General features: G+C 43.7%; 1 pseudogene across 1 annotated transcript; it reads left to right on the top strand.

Moving 5' to 3' along the window:
* Positions 1-1903: 1903 nt before the first annotated feature.
* Positions 1904-4963, top strand: LOC148683557 (DNA-directed RNA polymerases I and III subunit RPAC2 pseudogene; annotated as a pseudogene). Its single transcript, XR_015947119.1, has one exon. The product of XR_015947119.1 is annotated as a DNA-directed RNA polymerases I and III subunit RPAC2 pseudogene (transcript).
* The last annotated feature ends 12245 nt before the right edge of the window (positions 4964-17208 follow it).

Here is a 17208-nt window from a genome sequence, read left to right as displayed (position 1 = left end):
ATACTTATCCAGAGATTTCTAATAGAATGATTTTGTACAATATATTCTTCAACACATTTACATTCTTTTCTTAATTTTGTTTTGATTGCAATCTGATTGATGCTGTCATCTTGGCTAGTTCAATATATTCACAAAATTTAATTTGCCACTGAGATTAAAGGAGTCTCCTCGCTCTTCCAATATTTGGCCACCAGTATTATAGCGGCCGCTGTAGCATAACAACAACAAAAAACTCTTGGGAATGTCTTCTGAGACTAGTCCAAAAAGAAACGCTTCAGGTCTGTCTTGGAAGGTTTTTAAAAGATTTTTTTCAATTCATTGTAAATACTGTTCCAGAATGACTTAAAGAATGTTCCAGAATGACACAATTCCACCAAATGTGGTATAACGAGCCTTTGGCCTTTTTACATCTCCAGCATAGATTTGACGGGTAATCTATAAATTTTTTCCAATTTAACCAGGGTCGTTGTTGTTGTTTAGTCGTTTAGTCGTGTCCGACTCTTCGTGACCCCATGGACCATAGCACGCCAGGCACTCCTGTCTTGCACTGCCTCCCGTAGTTTGGTCAAACTCATGTTCGTAGCTTCAAGAACACTGTCCAACCATCTTGTCCTCTGTCGTCCCCTTATCCTAGTGCCCTCAATCTTTCCCAACATCAGGGTCTTTTCCAAGGATTCTTCTCTTCTCATGAGGTGGCCAAAGTATTGGAGCCTCAGCTTCACGATCTGTCCTTCCAGGGAGCACTCAGGGCTGATTTCCTTAAGAATTGATAGGTTTGATCTTCTAGCAGTCCATGGGACTCTCAAGAGTCTCCTCCAGCACCATAATTCAAAAGCATCAATTCTTCGGCGATCAGCCTTCTTTATGGTCCAGCTCTCACTTCCATACATCACTACTGGGAAAACCATAGCTTTAACTATACGGACCTTTGTCGGCAAGGTGATGTCTCTGCTTTTTAAGATGCTGTCTAGGTTTGTCATTGCTTTTCTCCCAAGAAGCAGGCGTCTTTTAATTTCGTGACTGCTGTCACCATCTGCAGTGATCAAGGAGCCCAAGAAAGTAAAATCTCTCACTGCCTCCATTTCTTCCCCTTCTATTTGCCAGGAGGTGATGGGACCAGTGGCCATGATCTTGGTTTTTTTGATGTTGAGCTTCAGACCATATTTTGCGCTCTCCTCTTTCACCCTCATTAAAAGGTTCTTTAATTCCTCCTCACTTTCTGCCATCAAGGTTGTGTCATCTGCATATCTGAGGTTGTTGATATTTCTTCCGGCAATCTTAATTCCTGCTTGGGATTCATCTAGTCCAGCCTTTCGCATGATGAATTCTGCATATAAGTTAAATAAGCAGGGAGACAATATACAACCTTGTCGTACTCCTTTCCCAATTTTGAACCAATCAGTTGTTCCATATCCAGTTCTAACTGTAGCTTCTTGTCCCACATAGAGATTTCTCAGGAGATAGATGAGGTGATCAGGCACTCCCATTTCTTTAAGAACTTGCCATAGTTTGCTGTGGTCGACACAGTCAAAGGCTTTTGCATAGTCAATGAAGCAGAAGTAGACGTTTTTCTGGAACTCTCTAGCTTTCTCCATAATCCAGCGCATGTTTGCTATTTGGTCTCTGGTTCCTCTGCCCTTTCGAAATCCAGCTTGCACTTCTGGGAGTTCTCGGTCCACATACTGCCTAAGCCTGCCTTGTAGAATTTTAAGCATAACCTTGCTAGCGTGTGAAATGAGCGCAATTGTGCGGTAGTTGGAGCATTCTTTGGCACTGCCCTTCTTTGGAATTGGGATGTAGACTGATCTTCTCCAATCCTCTGGCCATTGCTGAGTTTTCCAAACTTGCTGGCATATTGGGTGTAGCACCTTAACAGCATCATCTTTTAAAATTTTAAAACCAGGGTCATGTCCCACTTATAACACGTCTTCATGATAGTTTCTTTATCATTTCCACGTAACTTTTTCCATCTCGTACCAAATTGCATAGCCCAGATCTTGACCCCATTTTATCATAAATTCTTTTGTTTGTTCATCTTTTAATTCCCACTCAAGTAACAAATTATATATTTTAGAAAGGTTTTTATTTGTGTTTTGTAGAATTTCTGATTGGAGTTTAGACTCTTCCTTCAAGAAGCCAATTTTCTTATGCGCAGTGTTATTGTTTAGTTGGTAGTACTGAAGCCAGCTAGTGCACTATACCTTTAATTCTTCATATGGTTTAAGTTTTAACTGTCCTTTAACTGTCTGGGCGGAGGGGAGGTGGAGAGGGGAAATGTGTGAGTTTATGGCATCGTTGGGAGATGTTTGCATATGCTGATCCTTAGGGCAGGGTTGCATCCGAGCGGGAGGGGTGCGGGTCTCTGGAGGGGAGCAGAGGCGAAGGTGGTGTTGCGAGGGATTCTGGGTAACTGCAGCTGTCAGATTTGGTCACCCCTCTCTGTTCATTAGTAATGGTGTCCTGCAACCCCCACCCCCAATATGATTTTATAACAGTCCCCTCTCTGAGGCAATATTGTTGTGTAACAACCAATCATTGCCTCACATAATCGACAGTGACGTATTCTCCATTCCCCAGGTGGTACATTGGCACAACCTCGGGGTATGTGGTGGTGGCTCGAAGGGGGGCTTGCTGTGCCACTGCAATCTGCTGCTGCTGAAACTCAGGCTCACTTTTTGTTTGTGGCCTTGGAAGAGAATTTTTATGCAGATCACTCACCGATGCATTGGACTGCTTAGTGGACACCAGCCTGTGAGAAGATCTGGCTGGGGTGTATACACCATTCACCATGACATCATTGATGAAGGACGTCCAAGATGCCTGTTGGGTTTGGGGGGAAGCAAGTTTGGCTAGGCTTCGGACATTCGGTACTGGGGGTACGTTCAACGTGCTGGCAGCAGTCCCTGGTGGGGTGCCTCCAGAATCCACTACATTCTTGCTGCTCATCTTCCTTCTTTTGTTGCCAACCCAGGTCCTGACTACACTGAAGTCCAGCTTAGTTTCTTGTGCACACTGTAATATGAGCTGAAAGCAATTTTTACTCTGATTTGTCATTCCATTTTCATAATATTGACTAGGACAAATTCTGCAACAAAATAAATAAAACTAGCCGGGCGATGTTCCTCCAGCCTCATGAGAAGCCTCTTCAGTAGGGCTGGTGAGTCTAGGCCCAGCCCCCTATGCCAGGTGGAAAGGGCCTTGCAGGGAAATGGCCTTCATGCCTCGGAGCCAGGCGATGTTTCTCCGGCCTCATGAGGAGCCAAGATTCAGGACAAAGAAGGCATTTCGCCGGACCAGCAGAGGCTGATCTTGGCAAGCAGCTGGAAGACTGTCACACTCTGTCTGACCACAATATCCAGGAGTCCACTTTGCACCTAGGTTGTATGTTTAAGGGGTGGCATTTAAACCTACTTAAACCACCTAAGTAAACCCGCACTGCACTTTGTTTCATTAAAGCTGTTGCATTTTTAAATTTTTAACATAGTCTAATTAAGGGGCCCCACGTGCCATCAGGAAGCTGACATCCTGGCCAGTCTGCCATTGCTGGATCAGATGCCTTTTGGAAAAGCATCCACAAATAATGGGTAAAGAAGAACATGGAAGCAGATCCAAGGCAGGGAAGACTTTCCTCCCATCATGGGTCTGTGTGAGTTCTATCTGCTTGGCCCCAATTCTTTGCCCTAGAGAATCTCAATGGGTCCTGTGGCCTAGTAGGCAAGAGACTAAAAGAAAACACCAAGAAAGAAGGCAGGAAATGTGGTAATTATGCTTTATAGTGCGCTGGGGGGGGGGGCAACCTTGTATGTTATATGAGATATTACTATGAAGGAATCCTGTACATCATGAACTGTACTTCATTTCTGAAAAAAGCCACAGTTGACAAAAAAGGCGACTCCACAAGCCTGACATAACCTCACACATTCAGTGGGTGAAATGAAGGCAAAGAGCCTTTGTTGCAGTTTGGTTAAGCACAAAGAAAAGTCCCTTGAGAGAGAGTAGTAAGGAATTGCTGAAACCTTGCGTTATGTGTCAGAACAGGCCACGGAATGGGGAGTGAAACGTAGAAAAAGGCAAATTGGAAGAAAGCAACATGTTGGGAAATCCAAAAAGAGAAAGATCATGGATTCCAATAACGAACACAAGTATTCAGACATGGAGTTTAAACCTGATGAAGCTTAGCAGTGATGAAAATAGCGTTGGAGTTGGTGACAGGCTTCTGAATCAGAGGCTGACCTAGGAAAGAAAGTAAAGCGCGCCCCATTAAAGTCTCTCCTAAACCAGTGCAGGAAAAGGCATCTAAACCTTCCCAGAACAATGTGTCTGGAACGCCCAGCAGAGAAACAAATCTTTCTCCTGAGATCAGGCCCTTGCAGAGCCAGGCAGAGGCCCGGGCCAGGTAGATAATGTGGTCCCCCCTTTCCCCCCCCCTGGGGATCACTGAAGTCTTATAAATAAGTCTATAAATAATTTTTACAAAAGTTATGCTGACAAATACTTTTATTTCAAGGCTTGAACCGTATCTGCATATAAAGACAAAACGGAAAATATAGATATACAACAGTGCTTTTTAGGTCCTCTGTGCTTGGCGGCCTTGCGAGGAAGAGGATGGGGGATGAGGAGGACGGGAAGAAGCTGCGAGTGCTGCAGATGGGACAGATAGGAACTGTTTTACGTTTGTGCTCCACAATGAGGACCACACCCATGGCAACTCCCTTGAACATGATCATGAAAAACCCTGAAGATATAGCTATATAGATATAGTTCTGTGGATATAGCATCACCCATCCTTCTGAAAGAAAAATAAACCTCCGCATCCAGACCAAAGGAGGCCTGCCGGCTGTTGATAATGTTCCAGAAGGGGCTGGAGGATCTCATGGGTGTTTGCCAGCGCATACTCAGCAAATTTGAGGCAAGCGTGGAAGAGTACAATGCCAAGAAGAATGTGACTATGGAGGAAGCATAGTCTTGAGTTCCAATCTGCTGTTCAGTCCTGGCCACAGAACTTTGTCTGCTTTGGTTGTCCTGATGGATGGCCTTTGCAGAGTGTGGGACGGGGAGTGTGACCTTGCTCCTGCTTCTTGTTATCTCATTGGCATTTGATGCCGTTAACCATGGTATCCTCCTGGACAGGCTCCAGCAAATGTGAATCGGGGGCAGCGGTTCCAACCCCATCTTCAGGACCGAGTGATATTGGGAGGGTGCCTTTTGAACTGGAAGCTGCAGTTATTGCAGAATGCTGCAGCATCACAATCAAGCGGTGCGGAGGGGGTAGGGTTGTGAAAGAAAGGGTCTTGTTTTTTATGGACTAAAGGTTTCTCCCCCCTAATAAACATTGGATGATGGAATCCAAAAAACAAAACACATAGGGAAAAAGATTGTTTTAAGTATTTGCATTTAAAAATGCTTTCTTTTCTGCGAATTCTTGAATTACACAGGAAAAATCTAGCAACTTCGCCTTATCGTGGTTTATGTTTATCATTGCTAAACCATTTAGGCGTTCTTGAGCCATTGTTGATCAAAAGAAAGACTTAATCCGTTTTAATATGTTGAAACCTTTCTCATTGGAGTCCACTGTAGCTGGTAATGATAGCAAAATGCGTAATGCAATTAGAAGGTTTGGAAAAACGTTTTCCAAATTCAAGTTTAGTATTTGATCGGCAATTTATTTCGGTGACGGAGAAATAAGTTTGAAATTTGTATCGAAAATCCGCTTAAGGGCACTTCACTCTGAATTTCATCACGGGAAATATGTTTTGAGTATCGCAAGTGAAACCGAGTGCATTTTTGTATCTGTTCGTCCTTATTGAAGTGTTGGAACTTCCACAAAAAATTGGAAAGGTCACATATTTCCCTAACAGCAGAAAATCGCCGTGTCAGTCCAACAATAACAAAGTCAATTATTTTGAAGAATACATTCACTCTGAAGTCTTTTTCAGCATCCTCTTGAGTTAGACATCCCCTGCGAGTAATAAAAGTATCTGAAACACCTAGTTTGACTGATACATGTTGACATTCTTGAAGTATGTTATTCCATTTCTCTCTAAAATTCGAAATGTCTGTACGCAGTTGATTTATGTTGTCCCTTTCAACATCCAGTGTGGCATTGCGTGATTCTATTACCAAGTTTATCTCATGTATTATTGTGAGGACTCTGATCCAAATACTTGACATTACAACACATTCAAAAGTGTTCAAGTATTTTTTTATTCCACGAACATCAGCTTTACATTCTGCAGTTAAAATTTTTAATTCACTGATCTCGGATACTGCGGTTCGAATACCATCAAAATGGTTTGCAATTGGTTTTACACTATCAATTCTTGCTGACCATATTGTTTTCGAGACTCCATGAAGTGAGGCAGGAACATTTTCCTTAGTACCTCCCAACGTGAAGGGCTTGCACTGAAGACATCGAACATTTTCTGAATGGTTCCAAAGAAGGTAATAGCTTTGTTACAGGCCTCAGCGCAATTGGTACCAATGAGATTCAGAGTATGATTGGCACAACCGGAGAAAATACAGTTCCCATTCTTTCCATTTAGGATAGCCTGTACACCTGCGTACTTTCCAGCCATGTTAGACCCATTGTCGTATGCTTGACCCACACAGTCTTGAAAGTTCAAATTGAGCCTCTCTAAGACTTCTAATATTTCAGTGGCAATTTCTTCTCCAGTGTTTATGGAAAATTCATGAAAACCAAGAAAGCGCTCTTCAATTACAAAACTTTTAGCTTCCCTCCTCACATATCTGATGATGAATGATAACTGTTCTTGGTGAGCGCAATCAGGGGTTGCATCAACAGCAATCGCAAAATACTTAGCTTCTAGTACTTCTTGAATGATACTCCTCTGGATGAATGATCCACAAATTTCAATAAACTCATTTTGAATTCTACTTGATAGGTAGTGTACCTGGAGTCTTACACCATTCTCCTGTGCATTTCGTACTTGTGCAACATGTTCCGCTAATAATGAATCGTATTTACTAAGGAGCTCAACTAAACCCAAAAAGTTACCATTATGACTATCACCAGGTCATTCAGAAGAACCAAGGAAAGGGAGAACTCTCTCAGATAAAAACAGGATAATGTTGAGGATGCGTTGAAGTATTTTCTTCCATTTAGTACTTTCAGTCTTGAGCTGGTCAACAACATAATTGTGAACTGCAGAACCACACAGAGCAGCTCTACTTGACATTTTCCACGCAATATAGTTTTCTTTATGTAAGTTAGAATTTTCATGGCTAGGAATGTGATCCTTTAATCTTCTCCATCCTTTCTCTATACTCCATCCTGGATGATCTGTTAGTCGTAACTCCCCCTATAGAGAACAAAAAACAAGGTACACAATACAGCGATTGCTTAACTTGGCTCCAACACAACCAGTCTCGTTTATGTTTTTCACCATTTTTCATTATTACAGTAAAAAGACGACTTGGAAATGAATTATTGTCCTTATCACTCAGAACATTCATTGGTACCTCAAAGTCCTGAACTTTTAAAAGTCTCTCAGTATCATTTCTATTCCTCTTATTAATTAATCCAATATTGATGTGTGGCTTTGGGGCAGGGATTATTTCAACTGAAGATTCTGTATTATCTTCAGATTGTTGAGAAGGCGCTTGTAGTTCCACGGCTCGCTCTGTTGATTGATCGCCAGTTTCTTCGATATTATTAACCTCTATAATGGAAGTTCCTGATTCAGCAAGATGATTAACAGGATTGACTTGTTGACTTCTGACTACAAATGCAGTAATAGATTTTGATTGTTTTACAGCTGCATTTTGTTGTTTAGCGCGACTTCCCCCAGAGCTGCGGAGGCTCTGTGATGGGCCTGTGGGCCGCGATCGGCCTCCGAAGCCTTGCAGCCTCCCAGAGGCAAGCCCCAACCTCCCCTGGGCCTGCTGAGGCTCTGCGATCGGCCTCCAGGCCGTGGGAGGCCTCCAAGGCCTTCACAACTGCCTGGAGCCAGCCCCCGGCATCCTCAGGAAGCCCAACAGGTCGCATCCCAGCCCCAGAATTAGGTAAGAAACACTTACCTAATGAAGACCAAGAGCAGTATAGCTGCTAAGAAAACAAAGATGAGCTTGGGCCGAAAAGCCCTTTACCAACTTTTGCCCACCCCCAGCTATAGAAAGATGGGTGGCAACGAGCCAGGTAAGCCCACCTACCGGTGGTGGTGGTGGGAGTGGAATTTTTTGGGATTCTACAAGGGATTTGGGGATTTGTTTACATGAATCTGCCCTGTGCCTTTGTCTCTGGGGTTCAGGAGCTAATCAAGAAAGGAAGCTGTGGTACAATAGGCTGAGATAAGACAAGTGACCCTGAGATGAGGAGGCCCCCTTCGGAATCAGAGGCCCGGGCCAAATGGCCCATATGGCCCACCTTCTGCTTGGGCCTGCCTGAGATAAAGAATAAGTTAGCATCTTTTGCAGCTCCTGGATGCTTTGATTATCAGCCAAGCACTAACGGAGGGAGGAGCAGGAGCAGATGGCAATCTGATTTCGTGGGAACATGATAAAATTGGCTGGCTGGCTGGCTGGCTCCAGGATGGTAAAAGGAAAGATGCTCATAGGAGACGGCAAAATGATCCAGATTATGATCCAAATACTCTGATTTGCGCCAGTTTTCTAAATGTTTTTAAATAATTCATGCCAATATATTGTTGTTGTTTAGTCGTTTAGTCGTGTCCGACTCTTCGTGACCCCATGGACCATAGCACGCCAGGCACTCCTGTCTTGCACTGCCTCCCGCAGTTTGGTCAAACTCATGTTCGTAGCTTCGAGAACACTGTCCAACCATCTTGTCCTCTGTCGTCCCCTTCTCCTAGTGCCCTCAATCTTTCCCAACATCAGGGTCTTTTCCAAGGATTCTTCTCTTCTCATGAGGTGGCCAAAGTATTGGAGCCTCAGCTTCACGATCTGTCCTTCCAGGGAGCACTCAGGGCTGATTTCCTTAAGAATGGATAGGTTTGATCTTCTTGCAGTCCATGGGACTCTCAAGAGTCTCCTCCAGCACCACAATTCAAAAGCATCAATTCTTCGGCGATCAGCCTTCTTTATGGTCCAGCTCTCACTTCCATACATCACTACTGGGAAAACCATAGCTTTAACTATACGGACCTTTGTAGGCAAGGTGATGTCTCTGCTTTTTAAGATGCTGTCTAGGTTTGTCATTGCTTTTCTCCCAAGAAGCAGGCGTCTTTTAATTTCGTGACTGCTGTCACCATCTGCAGTGATCAAGGAGCCCAAGAAAGTAAAATCTCTCACTGCCTCCATTTCTTCCCCTTCTATTTGCCAGGAGGTGATGGGACCAGTGGCCATGATCTTGGTTTTTTTGATGTTGAGCTTCAGACCATATTTTGCGCTCTCCTCTTTCACCCTCATTAAAAGGTTCTTTAATTCCTCCTCGCTTTCTGCCATCAAGGTTGTGTCATCTGCATATCTGAGGTTGTTGATATTTCTTCCGGCAATCTTAATTCCGGCTTGGGATTCATCTAGTCCAGCCTTTCGCATGATGAATTCTGCATATAAGTTAAATAAGCAGGGAGACAATATACAACCTTGTCGTACTCCTTTCCCAATTTTGAACCAATCAGTTGTTCCATATCCAGTTCTAACTGTAGCTTCTTGTCCCACATAGAGATTTCTCAGGAGACAGATGAGGTGATCAGGCACTCCCATTTCTTTAAGAACTTGCCATAGTTTGCTGTGGTCGACACAGTCAAAGGCTTTTGCATAGTCAATGAAGCAGAAGTAGACGTTTTTCTGGAACTCTCTAGCTTTCTCCATAATCCAGCGCATGTTTGCTATTTGGTCTCTGGTTCCTCTGCCCTTTCGAAATCCAGCTTGCACTTCTGGGAGTTCTCGGTCCACATACTGCCTAAGCCTGCCTTGTAGAATTTTGAGCATAACCTTGCTAGCGTGTGAAATGAGCGCAATTGTGCGGTAGTTGGAGCATTCTTTGGCACTGCCCTTCTTTGGAATTGGGATGTAGACTGATCTTCTCCAATCCTCTGGCCATTGCTGAGTTTTCCAAACTTGCTGGCATATTGGGTGTAGCACCTTAACAGCATCATCTTTTAAAATTTTAAATAGTTCAGCTGGAATATCATCACTTCCACTGGCCTTGTTATTAGCAGTGCTTTCTAAGGCCCATTTGACTTCACTCTCCAAGATGTCTGGCTCAAGGTCAGCAACCACACTACCTGGGGTGTACGAGACCTCCATATCTTTCTGGTATAATTCCTCTGTGTATTCTTGCCACCTCTTCTTGATGTCTTCTGCTTCTGTTAGGTCCTTACCACTTTTGTCCTTGATTATGGTAATCTTTGTACGAAATGTTCCTTTCATATCTCCAATTTTCTTGAACAGATCTCTGGTTTTCCCCATTCTATTGTTTTCCTCTATTTCTTTGCATTGATCATTTAAGAAGACCCTCTTGTCTCTCCTTGCTGTTTTTTGGAAATCTGCATTCAGTTTCCTGTATCTTTCCCTATCTCCCTTGCATTTTGCTTGCCTCCTCTCCTCCGCTATTTGTAAGGCCTCGTTGGACAGCCATTTTGCTTTCTTGCATTTCCTTTTCCTTGGGATGGTTTTCGTTGCTGCCTCCTGTATAATGTTACGAGCCTCCATCCATAGTTCTTCAGGCACTCTGTCCACCAAATCTAAATCCTTAAACCTGTTCCTCACTTCCACTGTGTATTCATAAGGGATTTGATTCAGATTATATCTTACTGGCCCAGTGGTTTTTCCTACTTTCTTCAGTTTAAGCTGGAATTTTGCTATAAGAAGCTGATGATCTGAGTTACAGTCAGCTCCAGGTCTTGTTTTTGCTGACTGTATAGAGCTTCTCCATCTTTGGCTGCAGAGAATATAATCAATCTGATTTCGATGCTGCCCATTTGGTGATATCCATGTGTAGAGTCGTCTCTTGTGTTGTTGGAAGAGAGTGTTTGTGATGACCAGCTTGTTCTCTTGACAGAACTCTATTAGCCTTTGCCCTGCTTCATTTTGAACTCCAAGGCCAAACTTGCCAGTTATTCCTTTTATCTCTTGATTCCCTACTTTAGCATTCCAATCCCCTGTAATGAGAAGAACATCCTTCTTTGGTGTCATTTCTAGAAGGTGTTGTAGGTCTTCATAGAATTGGTCAATTTCACTTTCTTCAGCACCGGTAGTTGGTGCATAAACTTGGATTACTGTGATGTTAAAAGGTCTGCCTTGGATTCGTATCGAGATCATTCTGTCATTTTTGAGATTGCATCCCAATACAGCTTTTGCCACTCTTTTGTTGACTATGAGGGCCACTCCATTTCTTCTACAGGATTCTTGCCCACAGTAGTAGATATGATAGTCACCCGAACTGAATTCGCCCATTCCCTTCCATTTTAGTTCACTGATGCCCAGGATGTCGATATTTATTCTTGTCATCTCATTTTTGACCACATCCAGCTTACCTCCATCCATGGTTCTTACATTCCAGGTTCCTATGCAATATTTTTCTTTACAGCATCGGACTTTCCTTTCGCTTCCAGGCATATCCGCAACTGAGCGTCCTTTCGGCTTTGGCCCAGCCGCTTCATCAGCTCTGAATCTACTTGTACTTGTCCTCCGCTCTTCCTCAGTAGCATGTTGGACGCCTTCCGACCTGAGGGGCTCATCTTCCAGCGTCATAACTTTTATATGCCTGTTGTCTTTGTCCATGGAGTTTTCTTGGCAGGGATACTGGAGTGGCTTGCCAGTTCCTTCTCCAGGTGGATCACGTTTAGTCAAAACTCTCCACTATGACCTGTCCATCTTGGGTGGCCCTGCATGGCATAGCTCATAGCTTCTCCGAGTTATTCAAGCCCCTTCGCCACGACAAGGCATTGATCCATGAAGGGGGCCAATATATTAGCTCATATTTTTCTTGGACTAATTATTCCTTTCAATGATTTCCCCCAAGCTAGTTGTATTTTTACATTCACATTCTACTTAGCCAATAGAGCCCCCCGGCCGAACCTGCGAATTAGCTTTATTGCCTGGTCAAACAAGGTATATTTCACAGAACAAAGCTCTTGTGGTATCCACAGGTCCTTTTTAGCAACCAGGCTTACTTAAAGCTCATAGCCTAATAGCGGGAATTATTTTTAAAATACTTACTCGTCATTGTCTCGGTTTGTGCTGGTTATTGTTCTCAGGAAGGAGCTCAAAAGCGATTTAAGGCACCATCTTGGTTGATTATGTCACCATCCCCCCATCATATTTTCTTTTATTGCTTTGCATGCTGTGAATTTCCAATTTTCCCTCCAAAGCTTCTCCCATGGTGTTGTTTGAATGTTTTTGCCCAGATCATATCCCATTTAATCATTACTTCCTTGATTAGTTTGTCCTTAACTTCCCCTTGTAATAATAATCCCATACATTTTGGAAATTACCTTAACATTACTTGTAATAACTTTTTCTCTAATAGTGAGACTTCTATCGCAAATCCTGTTTATCTTGTCTTCATTAAATTTACCATATAACTAGTGGTATTGAATCCACCCTGTCAGGTGGTCCTTTATTTCTTCGTAATCCTTTAATTTTAATTTATGACCCCTTTCCTATAGCAAATGCCTGTTACTGCTTCAATGGGAGACAGCCACAAAGGTTCTTTGGGTTCTAAAAGTTATTTATATTTCCCCCATACTTTATATAATAATTTTCTTATAATATGGTTAAGAAAACCCCTGTTTCTCTTCACTTTTTCATACCCTAGGTGTGTGTGCCAGCTGAAACGATTATCGAACCCTTCTAGGTCCAATAAATCTCCATTGTTTAGTTAGTGTTAGCCATTCTCTCAACCACATGAAGCAAGCTTCATCAAAATATAAATTTAAATCGGGTAATGACAATCCGCCTACTTTTACTATCTCTTAATAATTTATATTTAGGTATTGCCAAATAAATTTTGTTAAATCTTTTTTCCATTGCTTAAAACATCATAGCTTTCATCTTTCTTAGGCTGTGGAAGTTCTCCCCTTTGTACAAGATCCATGATTTGTGATGGATCACAAGCTATGTGAGGAAAGACTATGTTCTGGTGATCTTGAGTGCCTGATAAACTGAGGCCGCAAATGGAAGGTTTCCAGTGTTACATAGTCCACTCAAAGTTTCTCCAGTAAATTTTTTGCATTGCATATAAGGATAACACCATTGCTTCCATCTTCATTTCTTTCCATTGTGAAAGTCTTTTTAGAGCTGCATGAAAACTCGAGACATTTGTGGTGATTCCACTTTATTCATTATATATGTTCATTCTCTTTAGAATCCAGGTCCCAGCATGAGTTACTATTGCTTGGTGCAGGTCTTCATTAAAGTAGTCCAAGTGCTCCACCTTTCTACTGAGTTTATTTAATTTGCATGTGTAGTCTTTGCTCAGAATTTGACCTCAGAAGATCAAAAAAGCCAGCAAGGCATACCTTGGTATCTTATGAACTGGCCCCATGTTTTTTCAACCAAAACACGATGTCTCTGTGGATGCAACTCCAGTGTAGCACACTGTGTGTCTTGAGCAAAACATGATCCCAAAGCCTTTTCCATTCCTTTTTCTCTGTCAGACACTATGACAACTTTATCTGAATTGAGCAAAGGACACTGCTTTGAAAAGGTTTCCAAAAATCTCCTGTGATTGTCCTCTCGCCTGTTGTCATGTATCATGAACATTACAGGAACCAGTGGTGATTCAGTGGAAAGCACATTTTGAAATAATAAAAGTAGGTAGAAGAAGCCTCCAAGTTGTGTCATATGAAAAAAGCATAGGTATATCTGCTTCAGTGATATTACTTCCCCAATTTCAGATGAAAAATCCTGTAGGCCCAAAAACAATCACTGTAGGACACAGATGGATGACGCCTTCAAGGAGTTCTGTAAATTCCAATATACTGTACAAACCATCATGGCTGATTCATGTACGTTAACTTTGAAGCTTAAGTTTGTTTTTTGAACCCCAGCCACCGAAAATCCTCTGGATGGACTGGCAGGAGGTGGAAGGCTGACTCAATGTCGCACTTAGCCAATAGAGCCCCCCTGGCTGAACCTGCGAATTATTTTCGCAATGGTGCGTATACTTAATTTGACCTCTGGCACAAACCCTTGTTAAACTCCCAGCATACCCTGATAGAGTTGTCCAGTGCAGAGAGTTCCTCCTTTATAAGCTTCTGTTTGGAATAGAGAACGCCGATAAGATGTTTGAGCAGCTTCTTGGATAAAGTGTGGCAAAGTTTCCTAGCATATTCTGTGGGATAAGTTGATTGAAGAGGGTTCTTAATTCTAAGACCCTTAGGAACAATGTCCAGGTTCTTGCATTTAGTCAGAAAGATTATGTCAGTTTGTACCTGTGCAAGTTTCTTGGTGAGGTTGATGGACTTCCATTTCATGAACCCCAGCCACCGAAAATCCTCTGGATGGACTGGCAGGAGGTGGAAGGCTGACTCAATGTCGCACTTAGCCAGTAGAGCCCCCCCGGCCGAACCTGCGCATTATTTTCGCAATGGTGTGTAACCACATTGAGTCCCAGCATACCCGACAGCAAGGATCCCTAGCAGGACCCAGAAATTAAGGCCCTCCTCACGTGAGACATGTCAGCCAAAAGATGCATAGCTCTCTTGGGGTAAGCAGCAACCACAACCCCCATTAAAAACCTGGAACCTGCCCAACCAGTTCTCAAATGTCCTGTCAGCCCAAGGAGCCCTGTACCTGCGTCTCCCATGTGACTGCTTATTTTCCCCTTTTCTTGTGCTTATTTTCCCCTTTTCCTGAGATCTTGGCTGCCGGAAGAAGGGTGAAAATATTGACATAATCCCCATTCAGTATTTTAGCCCTTTTTCTTTTGGAAAGATGGTTCCCAAGGATGACATCCGTGGAAACATACCGGTAAGTGAAGGTCTTTACATTCTCCACCAAGGCTTCTCCCTTCCATTCAAGCGACTTATTAAATGTTTTACAATGAGAGTTTGCCATCCTCTTATGACCCCAAAAGAGGAGCCCAGATAAATCCTCCCTAATTCCCCAATACCCTTCTAAGGGGGCCAGGGGCAGGGCCGTCTTAAATATGCCTGGCGCCCTGGCGCGACGGTCAGTTGGGCGCAGCGCGCAGCGTGGCTGCCGCCTGGAGGGCCAGCACCATCCAACCTGCCCCTCTTGCGATGCCCTCGCACGCGGCGGAGGCGGCCCCAGGCCCAAGCAGCCTGAACAGCCGAGATGCGTGCCTAGGGCAGTCTCCGCCGCGCCTCTCAGCGGGTGCAGCGGTGCCCCTGGTGGCCTGGCGCCCTGGTGGCCTGGCAAACTGGTGCCCCGCGCCACCGGACCCGGGCCTAGAGATGGCCCTGGCCAGGGGTGTACCCTGGATCAAAACAGGGGGGGGGCAAGCCATGGTCGTTCAGGTTGTGAAATTCAGCACGGAAAAGGCGAATGAAACAAAAATTTTAAGAAAGTTATATATAATTATAGCAGTGCTTTATTATGGTAGTTATTACAATTATTTGCTTGAATTTTTTTTATTCTAGTTACATGTCTTATACTAATATCAATATTAGCCCGCTAGAGACCTCTCCCCTTGAATCCCAATGGCTGGCTGACATAGATTCCTCTACCAGTCGCTAGGTGGCTCTAGATACGTCTCGGTTTTTACACCATGTCAGTGTGGTAAACAACTGGTTATTCGCCATCGCCCTACCTAATTTTGTTTTGTTTCATCACTTTATAACCATTTAATTTTTTTTTTTGCTTCTGGGGGGCAGCTGCCCCCCTGCCCCTCGCTGGGTACGCCTATGAAGGAGGGGCATCACTATCATATTCTGAGGAAGAAGTACCTGATTCCTCTTCCATATCCGAAGGCTTACTTCTCTTGCTTTTCTTTGAGGAATGCTTCTTCAACTTTTTCTTCTCCTGCCCTTCGTTGCTCACCGGCTGTTGTCCTGAACCCCCTGGCTGCTCCTGCACCTCATCCTCTGATGACAATTCTGAGCCAGCACATGTTTCCTCTTTGAAGCCATGTTACTGTTACTGTTCCCCTATACTATAGGTACTGTAGGATGGCCACCTAGTTCAGTATTATTTACGCTGACAACCAAGCTTAATAAACCAAATATTGCAAGGTAATAGTGGTGCCAACAAGCAATTAAATTCAGCCAATGAAATTAGACCATTTAAACTGAAAAATTAGATAAATTTCTTTATTTACTGAATTATCTATTTAATTATTGACAATAACTCAAAAAACTTATAATAATGCCAAAAGGAGCCAATTCCCCACGATTGGCAAGAGGCACAATAAAACAATGCAGCAAAAAGACCCCTCAGATAGCTTTAAACCCAGCCGCCTCAGTGTGTATCTCCTTTCCCCCTCAGAACCCCTTAACCCACTCTTCCAACCAGAAACCTGTCTAACCTCTCCAAACCAATCATATCCCTCACCAGGAACTCTGGCCAATCAGACGCTATTGCCAGTCAATCATTTGCTGGCAGGAAAAACTACTTGGTGACCCAAACTGGCCAGCGAACAAACTTTTCCATCACAGGCCTTAGGTGTCGAGGACATTTGTGGGCTCCATAGAGGAGACCAGCTTTTCAAGGATAACCTGAAAGACAGCTTGAGGGCATAGGAGAACAGTCAACCTGTGGACATCAGGAGGACTGCTCCAACCCCAACCCCAAACAGTTGCAACAGGAATTGGCAATTCCCTGTCAAATACCCATACAAGCTTTCCTTCCACCCAAAATCATAGCCCTAGACCTCTTCTGCCCACCTCGCCTGGATATCTCATGCAGCTTCTCACTCTCCACAATTGCCCTGGCAGCCATACTTGTTGACTAAGGTTCTTCATGCCTCTACGGTCTCTATAAAGTGGAATATTAGCATGCCAAATCATTAAACAAAGTTTATGCTTATGTTCAGGTTTGGGAATCTTCCTCGCATAGATTAGCTGTAAAGGGATGCTGCTGGTCAGCTGATTTCTGTCTCGTGTTTTCAGAGGCAGTGTAACATCTCAGCTTCTGTGGGAGGAAGCAGCATATCAGAATCACGCGGTTGGTCTGGACCAAGGAGGCACAGCACAGCTTGTGGTAAACCCCCTCAGCAGGGCCGTCCAGCGTCGTGGCGCAAAGGTCCTCCGGCGCCCCCTCCCTTTCCCCAAGCTGCTCTCTCTCGCCCTGGCTCAGGGTCCCCAGCGCCACCAGCCCAGGCTT

This window comes from Zootoca vivipara, chromosome 14, assembly GCF_965207765.1.
Source record: "Zootoca vivipara chromosome 14, rZooViv2.hap1.1, whole genome shotgun sequence".
Lineage (NCBI taxonomy): Eukaryota > Metazoa > Chordata > Lepidosauria > Squamata > Lacertidae > Zootoca > Zootoca vivipara.
The sequence above is the reverse complement of the archived record's forward strand: the minus strand, read 5'-3'. Positions and strand labels throughout refer to the sequence as shown.